The sequence below is a fragment of the Danio rerio genome, chromosome 22, assembly GCF_049306965.1.
Source record: "Danio rerio strain Tuebingen ecotype United States chromosome 22, GRCz12tu, whole genome shotgun sequence".
In the NCBI taxonomy this organism is placed as follows: Eukaryota; Metazoa; Chordata; class Actinopteri; order Cypriniformes; family Danionidae; genus Danio; species Danio rerio.
Genome location: NC_133197.1, coordinates 39188003 through 39207500, shown reverse-complemented (window position 1 = coordinate 39207500; position 19498 = coordinate 39188003). Strand labels below are relative to the sequence as shown.

Below are 19498 nucleotides of genomic sequence, written 5' to 3'. Positions count from 1 at the left end.
TCCTCAAGGTTAACAAAGCATGCAACAAAGCTCACCTCTTTATGTCTTCAATAGTCAGGGGTTCGTTCACGTTATACTAACAGTCACATATAATCTTAATCAATGCACAGTCTAAGCCGATAGGAGCCATGATCGTTCGATCATCACATGACAGAATGACTCAAACCCGAGGACTCGAGAGATGAATGGTTCAATTCTTTTTCCGGCTCTAAACGCATATGATTGGCTCGTGAGGAACGAGTGACTCAGACCCGATAGAGGACTCGAGAGATGAATGGATCAAAACTTTTTTTGGCTCTAAAGGCATATGATTGGCTTCTGCCAATGTGATGAAGACGTAAAATGAACGATACCACCAGCACGAATATATATATATATATATTCGTGCTGGTGGTATCGTTCATTTTATATATATATATTGTAGCGAGCATACTGATGCCACGTCGCCCTGGTCACATATTCACCCCAGCTGGAACCTCATCAGCACCGGATCGCTCACAGCTGGAACCTCATCAGCACCGGATCGCTCACAGCTGGACCTCATCAGCCGGAGAGACATATAAGCCAGCCTCACACAGGAGGAAGACAAGCTTCATTTACACATGACTCCCTGTGCTAACGCTTATGTCTCTCTGTCTCTCCCACAGCGGACTTCTGCTTGTGAACGATCCAACACCCGAACTCTCACCATCCTTCACCTTCTCCCGGGAGCACTCGAGCACCAACACCAAGAAGAGCACCTTTGTAAATAAAGCACCCTCCGGGGGTTTGTGTGTAACTTGCGCTACTGTGTTTGTGTTTTCCCTCTGCCTCGCTACAATATATATATATATATATATGTATATGTGTATATATATGTGTGTGTGTGTATGTGTGTATATATATATATATATATATATATATATATATATATATATATATATAAAAAACACTATAGGCGAGGCAGTGGCGCAGTAGGTAGTGCTGTCGCCTCACAGCAAGAAGGTCTATAATCCACACGTGAGTCCAGCTGCGCTCTCATAGCGGCGAAATGAAAACAAAACCTTCACTGCAGGAAATTATAAAAGCAACACTGCCGACCCGTATCTCCAAACAATTCTTCTTCTCCCACTTGTTTTGGCAACACAACATGCGTCTCTCTGCCGTCTGAACACTGTATCAGGTACAAACAGTCTTCAAAACTATCATTCATATTAATGAAGTTGCACCGCATACACAATAGAGCCCGCTGATTGGTTTGAACCAAGTCTTACTCATGAATGAATGCAACACACTCAGAGACGTTACAAAGTACTCTCGGGTACAGACGTCCAGTCTACACGCTGAAATACACGCTAAGATCTCATGGCCGTGACGCAGCTTCAAATATTCGTTTAAAACCGAAAGTACGAATTTGCTTGAAATAACGCAAAAACGACCAATTTTCACATGTGTTTTGGTGTTTCGTGACCCTTTAACAATGTGATCACCAGGTGAGAAGACAAATATACCATTATTGTTATCAAAGCAGTGCTGTGCGCGTTATTCAGCCTGGAACAGATAAGAAAATTGGTGTGAGCCACCATACAAATGATTTCACATGAAGAACTTCGATGCCTGCACCCAGAGGCCTATCTGGTTTCGCTCGGGGGTCAAAGTGCTACGAGAATTAACAATCAAGTTCAGGGGAACTTGCTGCCCGAGGGTTTAAGGTAAAGATCTGTGATCAGGTTTCACTTTGAATGACTGGGAAGCTTGTCACTCACTCTTTACCGCTAGATCGAGAGACATGATCTGTGCGCCTCCCAAATTATTCCAAATGATACTCGACCATAATTTCACCCAGTGTGTCGTCGTTAGAAAACGGGAGGCAGATAGATCTAGAGGGCAGGTCGCTAGCCGTCGGAGTGCTAATAATAATAATTCAACAACAGACCTTTGTCTAATATCGGCTTCTGAGACGTGCTGCATAATCCCCGGCTGGCCTTTGATAAAGACTGTTTTGATTATGCCATGTGTCAACTCTCCGGAGCACTGAATTATTAGTAGGGAAGATTAGAGCCTATTAATATTGTACTCTCATTGTCAAAGGCGTTCGGGATGTGCGTGGTTTGTGAACTTAAGGGCCCAAGAAGGGTCCTTGTATAACAGCGTCTGGACATTGACTGAACGTCACTACACCACTGTTTATTCAGGGACCTAGCTGTTTGAGGACACCATGTATCATTTTGCCGCATTGATTAAATATAAAGGACTGAAAATAGCTCAGAATTTTGCAACAATAGTAAGAATTTTGTGTCGTAAATTAATGTTTGGTACATACAGTAGAAGTCAGAATTATTAGCCCCCCTTTGATTTTTTTTTTGTTCATTTTTAAATATTTCCCAAATGATGTTAACCAGAGCAAGGAAATTTTTACAGTATGTCTGATAATATTTTTTCTTCTGGAGAAAGTCTTATTTGTTTTATTTCAGCTAGAATAAAAGCAGTTTTAATTTTTTAAACTATTTTAGAGACAAAATTATTAGCCCCTTTAAGCTAATTTTTTTTTGATAGTCTACAAAACAAACCATCGTTATACAATAACTTGCCTAATTACCCTAATAATTCCAGTTCATTCGTCCGAGGTAACCTGCAAGACAGACCGGTCACCACATGAACACCAACCTGACGATGAGAATAGACAAGCACAAGATCATTTTTAGCATTTTTAGGTGGTAATAAACATGATATTAAAGACATAATCTAGTAGCAGGTTTATTAAAAATTGGCAATTATGAATGAAAAAAACTTCGTCTGAAATATTTGACCTTTGCCTAGTTTTACAGACGAAGCTTAAACTTAGTCTAAAACGCATTTAAAAATTGCATCCCAAAAATATAGACACCAATTAGAAAATAAGTCAAGGAACAGGGGATGATAAATACTTGCTTATTTATTTTATTTATAGAGCAATCTTTGCACGGTCAGAATTATTCATCCCCCCCCCCCCCTTTTAAATTTTTTATTTTATTTTTTAAAATATTTTCCAAATGATGTTTAACAGCAAGGACATTTTCATGGTGTGTCTGATAATATTTTTTCTTCTGGAGAAAGTCTTAATTGTTTTATTTCGGCTAAAATAAAAGCAGTTTTAAATTTTTTAAAACCCATTTTAGGGACAAAATTATTAGCCCCTTCAAGCTATTATTTTTCGATTGCCCACAGAACAGACCATCATTATACAATAACTTGCCTAATTACCCTAACCTGCCTAGTTAACCTAATTAATCTAGTTAAGCCTTTAAATTATATATATATATATATATATATATATATATATATATATATATATATATATATATATATATATATATATATATATACATACATACATACATACATACTCTTTAATCTGTTTGCTAAATTAATAGAATATGTTTTAAACACTCTAAAGATGCAAAGTAAATCACTGGTCCCTTTATTAAGGATTTTTGAAGCTGCTAGTTGACAAAAATATCGCTGTTTTAAAATGTCCAAATCATTCAGACAGTTATTTAGTAGAGGAAATGTGGCAAATCTTTAAGCTTTACATTTCTGTATTCAATAAGCAATAAAAATATTGTGGGCTGATATGCTATGGCTTTATTCCACTAATAAGAGCAAGGTAGGGCCCCAAAATATTCTGCTTAGGGCCCCCTTAAATGACCAGAGCCGGCCCTGTTTATCAGTACTAATAAACAGCCAATATATTAATAATAGACAGATAAAAAAACTCCTTTATTTTCTCTTAGACTAATATAAAAGAGTCCTAATCTCTTGCTAATGTAACCCTGCATTTCTTTTCACCTCAGTAACCGGCATGGTTTGAAATCGTCTGTAGCTGTAAAACAGTGTCTGAGCTTTAGATGAAAGCTGTATTCATCATGAGCAACAACAGAAGGGATAACTCATTGTACGTCCAGTCAGGTCTGGAGGTAGTCAGGGGGTCTACGTGCGTGTTTTAAGAGAGAAACTGCTCATTTTGTTTCTTGGCTCCCCCTAGTGATGAAACTAGGATATAATAACAAGATAAATTCCCACAGAAAGAAGATTAAAGCTCAAGAAAAATCTGTTTCCATTGCTGCAGTTATTCTTTAAGTTTGCATCCGGCATGCTAAAAGTATCCCACCCTCGATGGTTCCCTGTGAATTCTCAGTCTTCCTAAAGTGGGAAGCTTTTAACCTGGGAGAGAGGTGAGTGATTGTACCCAAAGGGAAAGATGATTGTAAAGGAGTGTCTCTGAGACTCCAGACAGGCTGTTGTAATGTCAGCTAGGTGGTGCTCCACCACAGCACCTGCGTAAAAAAGAGCCTGGTCGAGCTCAGACACTCTCATCAGGCTTTGGGAAGCCGACAGCTTAGCATGAAAGCAAAGGTGAAACAGAATCTGAAAATTGCAGTGCAGCGAGAGAGAAGGCGGCTATCAGTGGGTTCGGGCTGAAACCCCATAGCCGGGATAGAGTTTCCGCCATGTTTTCATACCCAGGTCAGCTGACCGGCGCCCCAGAGCACCATTGGACAGACAGCTCGCAAACCCCGTAATGATGTAACCAGAGTGTGTGGGAACCAGAGCTCGGTGGCACAGTGTGTGATAAATGCAGCTTTCCCACTCCCCTGCCCGAGAATGGAGTAGAATTAACCTAACCTGCCACGAGTTATCACGAAATCCAAGCTGCATGTGTGGGGCTACGGTTGTAGTTTCACTGTTGTGTTTACCCCCCCGCCCCTGCCTTCCCGGTGCCGAATCTTGCTTTATTTATCCACATCTCCAAACGTAACACTGTCACCAATGCAGCATTTGATTTTGCTGTTGCTCAAGCTAATTTGACATTTTTATAATTCCATTAAACGATGAATTTCGAGCTGCGAAAGTTCTGAAATGGTGTAATCGGCTAGTTTTGTTCATATCGCCACACACACACAAAATACTTCCAATCAAAACAGCCTCTTCTCAATGTCAACCCTCCCACGGCAGAATACTTCCCCATACCTCGAGTGTTCCAGCCATATCCCGTTGCTAATTGCAACAAGGTTTCCTGCCTCTCATGAATCGAGGTTTTAGCATAAAAGGTAATGAAGTAGAACATAACCAGGATGCTAAAGCTTGGCGAGAAAATGCCTCCTTAATTACTCGGTAGCCTTGAGTACCATAGCTCCTCAACTCCTCAATGCGCGCAATTATGCCAGCCGATTAGCAGGGGCTTGTGGGTAGAACATTGTGCGAACATCCAGATGTTAGTGGACAATTGCATTATTACAACTTTTAATTGCTTGCAGTTCTCGAAGTCTTTGTCAACACTTCTGCGAAAAAAAAAGTGACGTCTCGCATAAGCAGAGATGGCTTCCACTTGTGTTAAGCCTTCGGTGTGATTGCTAAATCGTCACGATAGATTAGCGATGAAGGAAGTGTTTGACGTCTGAAACGGTTAACGGCTCCTCCTGTTCTCCGCTCATCCGTGCCATCCTTCCCCGTTGCTCCCGGAGAGGACCCCGCAGTCTTGGCCAATCCTGACCTTAATTAATACAAGCCTGGCTGGAAATGGGAACAGGGCCGTCTCTCAGGACCGGCCTCCCTCTGAGCCTCTCTCTGGGGTAATGAGAGAGATCGGAGCGTCAGGAGCTGCCAGCTGAGGGGAAAGGGTCACTGGGAATGGATTTGCGGGACTCTCAATGAGGAGCCCCTCCATGCTGAGAGAATCTGGCCGGCTTACGGACACCTGGTCATTAACATTGCTAATTAGCAGCCATTAATCAGGGCTGGGGTTTTTTTTTTTACTGTCCCTCCGCATGTGTGTGTGTGTGATGCTCATGAATAAGAAGATTGTTCCTTCTTACCTCCAGAAGAGGTGGGATAAAAGTGGTTCCCATCAGCTCAAGATGAGCCGGATTAGACGGGAGGTTAAACAACAGGCTGCGGTGAGTGCTAGCGAGATAGGGAAGGATGGGCTCCCAGCCTCTGGCAAAGGTAAAATTAATTACCAGTAATTAATGAGACAGCACTCTCAGAAGCTCTCGTGTACAACCCGCCATTTGGAAGAACAAATCATGAAGCTCCAGTTCTTACTCAGCTCAGAGGTGATGATAATTCCCATAATAATGAACAGAGTAATAAGAGGAAATCGCAATCTTGGTGCCAGATCTTCAAATGGGTAACTGCATATCAAGAACCGAAGAAATAGTGCAGAACTCGGGAAGGTTAAAAGACAATTAATAATGTTCTGGTTTGGACTTTAGCCTTTATTATAATGAACAATCAGCATTATGTACACTGTATTTTAAAAAAAACGTACTCAGCAGGTGGGAAGTGATTTGCCAGTAGTTTTTGAAAACAGTCCGCGGGATGCTAATCTGTTTGTCTCTGAATTACGTAATAAGCAATGCTTTCTTGCCTGCGAATTGAAGAATTTCAGTCCTGTTGATGCAGGTTTTACTTCGCAGCATTAGCTATGTTTCCCAGTGATGTAAAGTACTTGAGTAAATGGACTTCGTTACTTTACCTAAGTATTTTTTTTTTGGCTACTTGTGCTGAGTATCAAAAATATAAGCAACTTTTAGGGCGTACTCACACTATGCCATCCGTACCATGCCCAGGCCCTTTCCCGGAGAAGTGTGAGTGCGCTGAATCGGGCTCAGGCACGTTCACTTGCACGCGGTTCACTTGGGCTTTGGCGCGGTACGCTTGTGTGTGAGTGCAAAACGCGCCAAAGCCCGAAACTGAAAGCGAGACGTGACTTTTAAGGGGCTGTTTCATATGGATTTAATAATCATTCTTACTGTTCAGTGAACGCAAACTGCCGTAGTTTATTAAAGACGAGAACTCCTCACTGCATGACAGCTGCACCTTCAGCAGACCTCCTCATTCCTGCAGCACGAGGGCTTTATGATTGTTTATGAGCGCCAAAAGTGGCGGATCTGTTCGGCGAAATATCTGACTGCGTGTCACCGCATCCCTAAGGACTGTTTGGCGAAATATTTGACTGCATTCCAAACAACTTAAACAATATAACTAGAGAAATCTCCACTGTGCTGAGCGAGAGCGCTCAATTAACAGCGCAGCAGCGATGATGTAAGCGCACCCAGGCCCGATTAGTGTGAGTGCGGGCCGTCGGGGGAGACGGGAGGGGGGACAAGCGTGCTTTGGCCCGGTTAGAGGCAACTGTACATAGTGTGAGTACGGCCTTACTCTCTACTTGACAACATTTGTGACTGAATATACGTACTGTTTACTCCATTACATTTGAACGGACACTTATGGTTACTCATTACACTGTGATTGTGCACGACAGGTTGGCATCTTTATGCAGTGTGCAGGATGCACTGTCTACTTTGTTTGCCACGAATTTTTTAAAAAAGTGCTTTTGAGAATTCATCCTCAAATTTGAAGAAAACACATTGAGGTAAGAGTCTATTTAATGTTACTTTAATAGTGAAATTATGTCTGACTTTACAATGGTTTTGTAGGCATAATGTTAACAAAAGGTAATACAGTTATCGATATGGCAAAAAACCACTGCGGCATGACATGACTATATTTTAGCTTAATTAGCAGTGACATGCTTATTAGTATAGTTAAATAAAAATAATGCCCCTTTCTGAGTAGACATAGGCCAGCATAAGATTCTGACTAAGATTATGATAACCTTCAATAAAAATATCACGGTTTCACGGATTGCTGCTCTAAAATGTATTATTTTTAAATGTCTGGGTAAAAAACAAAAACAAAAAAAAATCCCTTTTGAACACAATATATTTTATTTTAAAAAACATTTAAAATATTTTGGAGTAGTAAACGTGTCAGGCTAAATGAATTATTAATTTCTGCGGTCTTCAATTGTATACATTTCAATTTAATTTAAGACAGCATCTTTTCTGCTGAGATATTGTTGTCATAAAAAACAAAGCAAGAAAGTAAATAAAAATCGTACACATACCTTACGGTATGGCAGAAAACGGTCTTGCAGAAAATTTTGACGGTTTTAAAACCTTGACTTTTCCAAACCATGGTGTACCTTGAAAACAGTAATTGTCCCATCAATACTGAGAGGTGAAACACATCAAAGTCAGTTATGAATTTTATTTTACTACGTTTAACTACTTTTAACTACTTTTTTTTTTTTTTTTTTGGTTGAGATTTGTGATGTGTAAACTGTTAAATAGGCATTGAGAGCTTTATAATATCAATGTTCAGTGTCTTTTACACCCTTGGAGTGTTAAAAAAACTCGCATAAGCTGAATATAAAGCTTTGTTTACTTTTTAAAAAAATGTTCTCTCTGCTTGTACAAAATCAAGTCTTGTTCATATGATTTCTTAGATATTTCCCTGGGAAAGCGGAGCAGTCTTGGGCATGTTACCAAATGACGGCGCGCGAGAGAGGGAGGCAAGAAAGAAATGGTGTTCTGGCACGGCATCATGCAAATAGAGCACATTCTTCCGTTTTTCTCATGACGGATTGCCTCTGAAATTAGTGAAGCGAGCTGGTAAAATGCTAATGAGAGATGCATCAATGAGCTGTGTCATCCCTGGGGGCTTTTGGAAGGGGCGACGGGACCCTGAGCGGGGTGCAAGAATTCAGTTTAGCGCTGGGGACCTTAAATCCGTTGGCCCTTCGCATCTGCATTCCTACAGTTTTGGGAGGGACAGAGCTTAATCCAAAAGGCATTCAAGACGATGGAAAGTAACCCTGAGCTTTTGGGAATCAACACAGAAATTGTGGGATAAATAAACTCGACTGGGATATTCTCAGAGGAGAGATTTTTACCAAACAGCCATGAACATCCAATGACTCCTTACTTCCAAATTTGAGACTGTGTGGTGCTTACTATTACCTGTGATTCACTTTGAATTATATATATATATATATATATTTATATATATATATATATATATATATATATATATATATATATATATATATATATATATATATGGTTAAACTTTCATTATTTTCCCAGAGATGGGTTGAGGCTGGAAGGGTATCCGCTGCGTAAAAACTTGCTGGATAAGTTGGCGGTTCATTCCGCTGTGGCGACCCTGGATTAATAAAGGGACTAAGCTGACAAGAAAATGAATGAATGAATGAATGAACTTTCGTTATGTGGGCATTTTAATGCATTGTATTAAACATGCATAATGGCTTATAAACTACTTGCAATGATTCCTAACATGGTGTATCACTTAAAGTGCATTACCTGTTGGTGTTTTTAAGAGTATGATGTGTTATAACAGCACACGAATGCTTTATTTACAATATATTGCATCATAAGGGTATTCGTAATATTTAATGCCATTTAAAAATAAACTTTTATATTGTGCTGCATTATCTGATAAAGAATCACAACAGTTATAAGGCTTCACTATTTGTGGTTGAAACTTTGAGTGTGATGAATTTCGTCCTTTGTTTCTGTTATAATAGCTTACATGTACACTTACCATTTTTAATTCTCATGAGTCTTATGGTTTGATATTGATTACTTAAGGTCTTATGAGTGGTCATTTACTGCTTAAAGTAGGTGTGTAAGGGAAAGTCCTCTTTATACATTCATAATTTGGCCATAATGTCGTTGTCTGCTTTAAATAATGTAACCTTTAAATAATGTAACATACAGTTGAAACCACTGTATAAAAAAGCAAATAACCATTTTAACTCTAATAACATCATTTAATAACTCTAAAAAGGCTCATATGATGATGTCAAGGTTTTGGAAGTTTCTGATTGGCTAATTGACAACATTTGAGTTAATTGGAGGCACAACTGTGGAGTAGTATTTAAGGAAAATCCAACACAATCTCACAGCAATTCGTAACTTTTTCATTTAGTGGCTAATTCGTACAAATTCGTACGATCTAATTCGTACATTTTAGTACGATTTGCGTATCCCCCAATGACGGTTGGGTTTAGGGGTGGGGTTAGGTGCCACGCCTCCTTTTTAAAATCATACATTTTCTTACGACTGAACTCGTAAGTAGCCACTATACTGCCAAAACGTAAAATACTTACGTTTTCTCGTGAGATCAAGCTGGAAAACCTCAAACACTCTGCTTCCTTGTGTGACAATATGAGAAAATCAACAGGCCAGAATCATCAAAATAGCCAGATTACAATTTGCTAAATTACACTGGAAAAAGACTCATTTTTTGGAGACATGTCCTGTGGTGTGATGGAGCTAAGATTGAACTGTTTGGCCATAATGAGCAGTGTTACATATGGAGGACAAAGAGGAAAGCTTACAAGCCTAGAAACATCATCCTAACTGTGAAGTATGGGGGCGGCAGTATCATGTTGTGGGGCTGTTTTGCTGCAGGAGGGACTGGTGCACTTCACAGCATAGATGGCATCATGAAGAAAGAACTGAAGCAACATCTCAACACATCAGCCAGGACATTAAAACTTGGCCACAAATGGGTCTTCCAAACCGCCCATGACCCTAAGCGTACTGACAAATGAGTTCAAATGTGCTTCAAGAACAACAGAGTGAATGTTTTGGAGTGGCCATCACAAAGCCCTGATCTCAATCCTATAGAAAATTTGTGGGCAGAGTTGAAAAAGCTTCTGCGAGCAAGACAGCCTACAAATCTGGCTCAGTTACACCAATTCTGTCAGGAGGAACTATTGTGAGAAGCTTGTGTAAAGATACCCAAAACATTTGACCAAAGTTATACAGAGTAAAAGCAAATCTAAAAAATACCAAGGAAATTTGTGTAAACTTTTGAATGTCTAGAAATTAATAAAAAAGACTAGGGAAGGACTAGGGTGGTTCCGTTGATCAGTCATTCAGTCAAACAGTCAGTCAACAGTGGCCCTTGGTGGATTTGCACATAAAGAGCAGGCGCCACTGACACTCGCGAGAGAAATTTGAGATTTTAAAAAGCGTACACAGCGGCCTCTGGTGGATTCATAAAAACATAAACTGCAAAAAAAAGTAGCTCCTGGGACATATTTGGCGCTGTCCAGAAATGTATATAGTGGTACATTTTCAGAATGAGCCAAGGTTGACAATTAGAACTATTAATAAGCAACCAGAGCCGGAGTGGGACTCCTTTTCAGTTCTGGAGTTTTAAGCCTTAGACAAGCCCACCTCAGTTCACGACTGACGAAATTAAAATAACATCATTTTCAATTTAGTTTCTATTAACACTATCACGTCTTTTTCAAGGACACAGCTGTTCTAAATAAATATGAGAGCATTAAAGGGTAGCTAAATCTCCAACACAATTTTTTAAAACATCACAATGTCCTTTCCTGCAATATATGAATATATATTCTGTGGAAATTCTTTATATATATATATATATATATATCCTTTGTAACAATGGTCACACAAAAAATTAATAATATCTACACCTATATAAGTAACCCAAACAGTATTATATGTCTTAATGCTAAAAAAAAAAAAACTACTCAGGTGAGGTTTGAACTCGGGTCAGCGGCATAACACAACATGCTGACCACTGGACCACAATGGGAACAGTATTACTTTCTATTGATGGCTGAATCTTTTTCTCCGCTTTTTAACCTGCAGGCTGCATTTTGTTCACTGTGCTGTGAGAAAATAAATAAAAAGAGCGAAGCTGCAGTAAAATAATGAATAAAAAGAGTGAGGCGATCGTCAAATAAATAAAGAAAGTGCGACTGCTGAGAGTGCAAGCAGCTAGGGACACCGGCCCTCGCGGCCAAAAAATGGACCGGTCAACCGGGAATACTTCCAGTCCTCCCGATGAGCCATTCCGGGCGTGTAAGCAACTAATTAGTATTTTTAAACGAACAGCGAATTAAATTGCAAAACAGAACTCTCTCCACCAGATCAAACTGTCCTGCCAAGGTTGATCTGCCAGTCTGGTCAGGAAACCATTGAAACTGTGTTTACATTCATTCATTTTCTTTTCAGCTTAGTCCTTTTATTAATCTGGGGTTGCCACAGCAGAATGAACCACCAACTTAACCAGCATATGAACATGCAAACTCCACATAGTGTGTGCCAACTGACCCAGCTGGGGCTCGAACCAGTAACCTTTTTGGTGTGAGGCGATTGCTCTACCCACTGAGCCACCGTGCTGCCACTGTGTTTACATTTCGCAGCAAAATCAACCTATTTTAGTTTATCTGGAATGAGTATATTTGTTCATTCATTTTCCTTTAGCTTAGTCCCTGATTTAACAGGGGTCGCCACAGCAGAATTAACCGCCAGGAATGAGTATTGTCTCTTTAAAAAAATTACATTTAGGTTGAGTTGTAAGTTTATTGTGAAGGAAGATGTTTAATCTTATAATGATATTATCATTTTAATATTATAATCTTAAAATCATAAAGAAAGTCATGCAGATAAAAGTTGTACTTTAGTTTTATCAAACTAAATATCAGATGACAAATCTAGTCAAGCTCTCTCCACCAGATCAAACCACACAACCAAAAGATATCCCATTGGTTGAGCCAGGGTTGATCTGCCAGTCTGTTCAGGAAACCATTGAAACTGTTTACATTCATTCATTTTCTTTCAGTCCTTTTATTAATGTATGGTTGCCACAGCGGAATGAACCACCAACTTATCCAGCATACCAACATGCAAACTTCACACATTGTGTGCCAACTGACCCAGCTGGGGCTCGAACCAGTAACCTTTTTGCTGTGAGGCGATTGCTCTACCCACTGAGCCACCATGCTGCCACTAAGTTTACATTTCGCAGCAAAATCAACCTATTTTAGTTTATCTGGAATGAGTATATTTATTCATTCATTTTCCTTTAGCTTGGTCGCTGATTTACCAGGGGTCGCCACAGCAGAACAAACCGCCAGGAATGAGTATGGTCTCTTTAAAAAAATTACATTTAGGTTGAGTTGTAAGTTTTAATTTTATATATTTAAAATTAATATTTTAATATTATAATCTTAAAATAATAAAGAAAGTCATGCAGATAAAAGTTGTACTTTAGTTTTGTCAAACTAAATATCAGATGACAAATCTAGTCAAGCTCTCTCCACCAGATCAAACTACACCACCAAAAGTTGTCCCATTGGTTGAGCCAAGGTTGATCTGCCAGTCTGGTCAGGAAACCATTGAAACTGTGTTTACATTCATTCATTTTCTTTTCAGCCTAGTCCTTTAATTAATCTAGGGTTGCCACAGCGGAATGAACCACCAACTTATCCAGCATACCAACATGCAAACTCCACACATTGTGTGCCAACTGACCCAGCTGGGGCTCGAACCAGTAACCTTTTTGCTGTGAGGCGATTGTTCTACCTACTGAGCCACCATGCTACCACTAAGTTTACATTTCGCAGCAAAATCAACCTATTTTAGTTTATCTGGAATGAGTATATTTATTCATTCATTTTCCGGTTAGCTTAGTGCTGATTTATTAGGGGTCACCACAGCAGAACAAACCGCCAGGAATGAGTATTGTCTCTTAAAAAAAAAAAAAAAGACATGTAAGTTGAGTTGTAAGTTTATTGTGAAGGAAGATGTTTAATCTTATAATGATATTATCATTTTAATATTATAATCTTAAAATCATAAAGAAAGTCATGCAGATAAAAGTTGTACTTTAGTTTTATCAAACTAAATATCAGATGACAAATCTAGTCAAGCTCTCTCCACCAGATTAAACTACACCACCAAAAGTTGTCCCATTGGTTGAGCCAGGGTTGATCTGCCAGTCTGGTCAGGAAACCATTGAAACTGTTTACATTCATTCATTTTCTTTCAGTCCTTTTATTAATGTATGGTTGCCACAGCGGAATGAACCACCAACTTATCCAGCATACCAACATGCAAACTCCACACATTGTGTGCCAACTGACCCAGCTGGGGCTCGAACCAGTAACCTTTTTGCTGTGAGGCGATTGCTCTACCCACTGAGCCACCATGCTGCCACTAAGTTTACATTTCGCAGCAAAATCAACCTATTTTAGTTTATCTGGAATGAGTATATTTATTCATTCATTTTCCTTTAGCTTGGTCGCTGATTTACCAGGGGTCGCCACAGCAGAACAAACCGCCAGGAATGAGTATGGTCTCTTTAAAAAAATTACATTTAGGTTGAGTTGTAAGTTTTAATTTTATATATTTAAAATTAATATTTTAATATTATAATCTTCAAATAATAAAGAAAGTCATGCAGATAAAAGTTGTACTTTAGTTTTGTCAAACTAAATATCAGATGACAAATCTAGTCAAGCTCTCTCCACCAGATCAAACCACACCACCAAAAGATATCCCATTGGTTGAGCCAGGGTTGATCTGCCAGTCTAGTCAGGAAACCATTGAAACTGTTTACATTTCGCAGACAAATCAACCTATTATAGTGGTCCTATGTTAACCTGGAATGAGTATTTTCCCCATCTAAAAAAATAACACATATTACCCTTGAGTAACTGCTTAAAACATGCCTTTGTTACACACGGTCCTTGCTCTTCCACCATTTCTCTGCAAGAATATGTCTTTTAGAGTCCACAAGAGACCTCGCTGAGGAGAGATAAAGTGTTCAGGCAGACGGTGAGCGGCGGACACATCTCACCCCCCTCGTTTAGTCATCAGTTTATCAGCCGAGGCCTTGGAGGGAAGAGCGCTATTGTGCCCGACAGCACTAGCAGGCGACAGCCTACGTGCCAGACTTCGAGCTGTTGACCATGTAATATAGGAACTCATAGAATTCAAGCCCAAACGTCCTTGGATTTGATGGGAAAGAGACATGTACATACACAGTCAAGCGCTGGTCGCTTTCAGACAACACGCACAGCCATGCGCAGAGCAGGAACAATGGCAGTCCGTCTAGCTTCATGTGTCTCATTAACGCCCATGTTTACAGTGGACGTGGGCATTGGAGAATCAATGAGGGGGGATGCATCTTAGCAATTACAGTGTGAATTGCACGAGAGGATTATATGAAGTGCTTAAGGAGAGCTGGGACACCTTGTCTTCTTGAGTACCAAAAACAGCTGCTTAGGGCCCAGTGCACCTGCTTGTTACCAGACCGTTTTCACCTCTGTCTAAAACAAGGAGGTTTTCTCTGTATTTTTTTTTTTTCCATCTGTAGTCTTTCGAGATGAGAGAGAAAGGGGGTGAGAGATGAGAAAATAAGACATCAAAGAGGCTGAAGACTGGAAAAGGAGAGAAGGGGGGTTGTGGAGAGGAGGTCTGGAGTGCAGACTTAAGAAATAAGAGCTTTCCTCTAGAAACTGCTGGAGGTTTGAGATTTGGCGGAGGGTGTTAGCAGGAGAGGAGTGCATTAATATTTGGGGGGTAGTGAGGGAAATAGCCGGAGCTGTTACAATGTAAATGAGAGGCTGGGATGAATGGAGACTCCCCCCACCCCTCCACCCAGAGCTTTCCTTCTCTCGAGTCCTGTGGATCAACATACGCCGGGATGATCGTGCGGTGCATAGCAATGAGGGTGTTGGGGTTCAGGGAAACGGGACACGTCACTTTTGACTAGGCCTTCTTGTTCTGCTTCCTCAAACAGGTGAAGGATGTCAGACGCAAGGCATTGCTATATCTAGTTTAAGAAACTTTAAGAAATTTATAGCAAAGGAGCAGGACAGAAGATTTCATCATAAGCAAACAAAAGTTGTGGAGTTGGACTAAATGTCACTGACAAAGTCAAAACTTACTTGTTTTATATTTCTATAGTGCTTTATACATCTTTATACACTTGCTGATTCCAGTAATAGTCCACTTTTCTGCCCTAAAAGGGACCGGGCAGACCTAATAAGTCATAAAGACTTGAAACTTTGCCAAATAGTAGCACTTACCCTGTCTGCTATGTCATTAAGGCTCACTCTCATTGGCTTGATGGTGGTGACAGTGTCTCAAACAATTCCTCATAACTCCTACACTGATTTGCACAGACTCAAGAGTCTTATATCAATGAAATCATTGGCTCAATACTTACTATGGGAACCTGTCCGATTTGGCAGCAAAATTTTATTATTTTGCTTTTTTATTAAAGAGCCTTGAGTTTTGTGTCTGATTTGAACCACAGTGCTTTAGTCAGATACTCTGGAGTCATCTTAACAGTAGACCTTTCTTTTTAGGGTCACCACAGGATAGCCAAACATCCAAAGTAGGTGAGGCCATTTTATATATTTCAATCACCATAACTCTTGAACAGAATGAGATATCATCACCAAACTAGGAATGAATATGTATGAGCTCGATCTGAGGTCACTTTTGCAAATAAAGTTGATATCAGCTTTAATTGAGGATCTGGTCAAACTGACTCGGTATGTAATGTTTTTGTGGTGGCACATCTCGAAAAACACCCCACATAGCAAAATATCTCTGGCCCAGCTCTGGCCCACACAATCAACTTTTGCTTGGCCCACATGCCACAGAGATTTACGGTACATGACTGGACCAAGTCTGACTTCCAGACAAGAGCCTAACCTATAACCCTAGGCTGAACTGGGCCAGATATGTTGGTGTGTCACGACTGCAATTGAAATTGATAAGCCCATGAATCATTGCACTTTAGGCACACATGGGCTTGCTTTTTCTTGTAGCGACCTGATTGGTAGAATTAGAACAAAGTATTTTAAATTTGGGTCAAAGTGGGCCAAGCTTACATGGCCCACATATCAATTATTAACATCTGGGCCAAAAACTACAATTTATATCTGGCCCAAATATTGTGTGCCACCTTAAAGACTGTGCTACCTCTGCCAAGCAAGGGCCATGTTTGGCCCACATGCTGTATGCCAGTGCCGGATGAATGCCTGCTGTGCCAGATTTATGCCAAATCTGGGCAAGAATTCTTTGACACCTGGGACAGACACATCCCTAGTAGCAAAGAATTCTGGCCCAGATTTGGCAAAAAGCTGGCACAGCAGGCATTCATCCGGCACTGGCATACAGCATGTGGGCCAAACATGGCCCGGGTTTGGCAGAGGTGGCACCGTTTTTAAGGCGGCACACAAGATTTGGGCCAGATGAAAAACATAGTATTTGGCCCAGATTTAAAAATTTGATAAGTGGGCCATGTGAGTTTGGCCAGTCTTGACCCACATTTAAAATACACTAAAATTATTTTAGAGTAAAGAAAAAAAATTCTACCAATCAGGTCACTTTGAGAAAAAGCGTGTCCATAGTGTGCCTAAAGCGCATCACTCCATGCGTTAATTTCATTGCAATCGTGACACAGCAACCTATCTGGCCCAGTTCAGGCCCAGTTATGAGTTATTAACTTAGCTGAGACTTGGCCCAGATATGGTCTGTGTTTGGCCCTTGTCTGGAAGCCAGATTTGGTCCAGTCATATGGGCCAAGCAAAACCTGATTGTGTGGGCCAGAGCTGGGCCAGAGAAATTTTGCTATGTGGGATTCAACCAATAAAGTTTCAGAACCTATTAAATAAAGATAAGAGTCCAATTCGAGTCTCAGTGGGATTTCTGGAATTATGGATTATGAATTTTGATGAGTGTAAAAATGTCGATAGTTGAGGTATCACATATTATGCAGTTCAAAGGAACCATAACAATGACGGCTCAGTGGTTAGCACTGTCGCCTCACAGCAAGAAGACCGCAGGTTTAAGTCCTGGCTGGGCCAGTTGGCGTTTCTGTATGGAGTTTGTATGTTCTGCCCGTGTTGGAGTGGGTTTCTTCCGGGTGCTTCGGTGTCCGCCACATAGCAAAGACTAGCAGTATAAGTAAATTGGATAAACAAAATTGCCCATAGTGTATGAGTGCATGTGTGAATGCGAGAATGTGGTTACTAGAAGGGCATCTGCTGGAATAGTTGGCAGCTCATTCCACTGTGCCGACCCCTGGAAAATAAGGGACTAAACCAGGGGTGTCCAAACTCAGTCCTGGAAGACCGGTGTCCTGCAAATTTTAGCTCCAACTTGCCACAACACACCAGCATTGGATGGTTCTAAAAGTCTAGTAAGAGCTTGATTAGCTACCCCAGGTGTGTTTGATTGGGGTTGGAACTAAACTTTGCAGGACACTGAGGCTGCTTTCGAAACTGCATACTTCCCCTGATAAAAAATCCAGCTTAAACCAGCCTAGGCTGGTTTTAGCTGGTTGACCACCCTGGTTTTAGATGGGTTTTGGCCATTTCCAGGCTGGTTTTCTGCCATTTCCAGCCTAGTCTTAGCTGGTCAGGCTGGAAAATGACCAGCTAAAACCAGCTTGACCAGCCTGGTTTAAGCTGGACATAGCTGGTTTTGGCTGGACGCCCAGCCTGGCTAGGCTGGTCAAGCTGGTTTTAGATGGTCATCTCCCAACTTGACCAGGCTGGAAATGGCTGGAATCCAGCCTGGAAATGGCCAAAACCCCTCTAAAACCAGGCTGGTCGACCAGCTAAAACCAGCCAACCAGTCTAGGCTAGTTTGGGCTGGATTTTTCTGTTCGGTCCATACTATACAGAACATTTAAATCAGTATGCGAGCTGAGTAGTATGTCCGAATTCAAAGAATTCGAAAATCAGTACCCGGATGACTTACTGTACTACTTCCGGCGAGATTCTAAAGTGAGCATCCCATGCATGCTGTGCTATCCCATGGTGCCTCATGAGAGAATTCATGAATAGGAGTAAAGTGACGCAAATGGCGGATGTAGTACGTCCGAATTCCATTCATATTCAAACTGTGTAGAACGTTTTTTTCCATTGGCAGAGTAGCACAGTTAAATTCAAATGCAGTACCTACTGAGTAGTAGGCGGTTTCGGACGCAACCTAACCCTCCAGTACTAAGTTTGGAAACCCTAGCCAAAGAAAAATGAATGAATGAATAATGTGAATATCTGCAGCTGTGTGCCTTCTAGACTTTACTCTGGTTGCTCTTAAACATTGAGATGCCTACAAGTGACCAAAATATAAGGTCTATGGGTGAAAACAAGAAAACTACCTTCAGTCTGTGTCTTAATCCAGATTTTGCCTCACTTTTACAGAGAAAAAACAAGGAGCTGAATTCTGTCCACATCTTTCCCTGGAACAGCTGCAGTTTGCAGGACTCTTTGCGGGATTACCTTGAGGAGGGGATCTCCAGCAGATTTGGGAGGAGCACGGCCATATTATTCGACCGGGAAACACAATGCACACACTTCCAAATGATGATGTCACCCTTCTGTAGGGGTTTCCTAACAAGGCTCTTCCCCGACTCATTTAAAAGTTTGTCGACAAATTGCATTGCATTGAAAGTAATAGTGTCCACTGGGGTAGACGCTCGGCAATGGGACCCGCAGGTGTTTAGATCAGCTTAAAAAATAATAATAAAGCCTTCCCCGCTGGGCTTTCTTTCACAAGTCCCCGAGCTTTTATTCCCAGCTGTTAAAGTGAACTCAGACAGGAAATTCCTCACGTGATTGGCCTTTATGAGTGGCAGGGAGGCTTAACCCAAGTCTCAGAGGGGTCATTTGTAGATGACTGTGTGAATAACCTTGTAAGGACCCATGTTTCTCTTCACATCCAATTAAGAGTGCTGCTTATGGGCCTCACACCTCTCTCGGGAGGATGGTTTATGGGCTAGCATTAAAAGCTAACTAGGGGTGACGGCGGGGTCCTCT

The 19498-nt window shown here is 40.8% G+C and overlaps 1 long non-coding RNA gene across 1 annotated transcript; it reads left to right on the top strand.

Annotated features, from left to right (window-relative positions):
• Positions 1-3772: 3772 nt before the first annotated feature.
• On the top strand, positions 3773-19225 carry LOC141380205 (uncharacterized). The gene is made up of 3 exons (XR_012397840.1): positions 3773-7166; positions 7286-7396; positions 18884-19225. It is a non-coding gene; the product is annotated as an uncharacterized lncRNA (long non-coding RNA).
• The last annotated feature ends 273 nt before the right edge of the window (positions 19226-19498 follow it).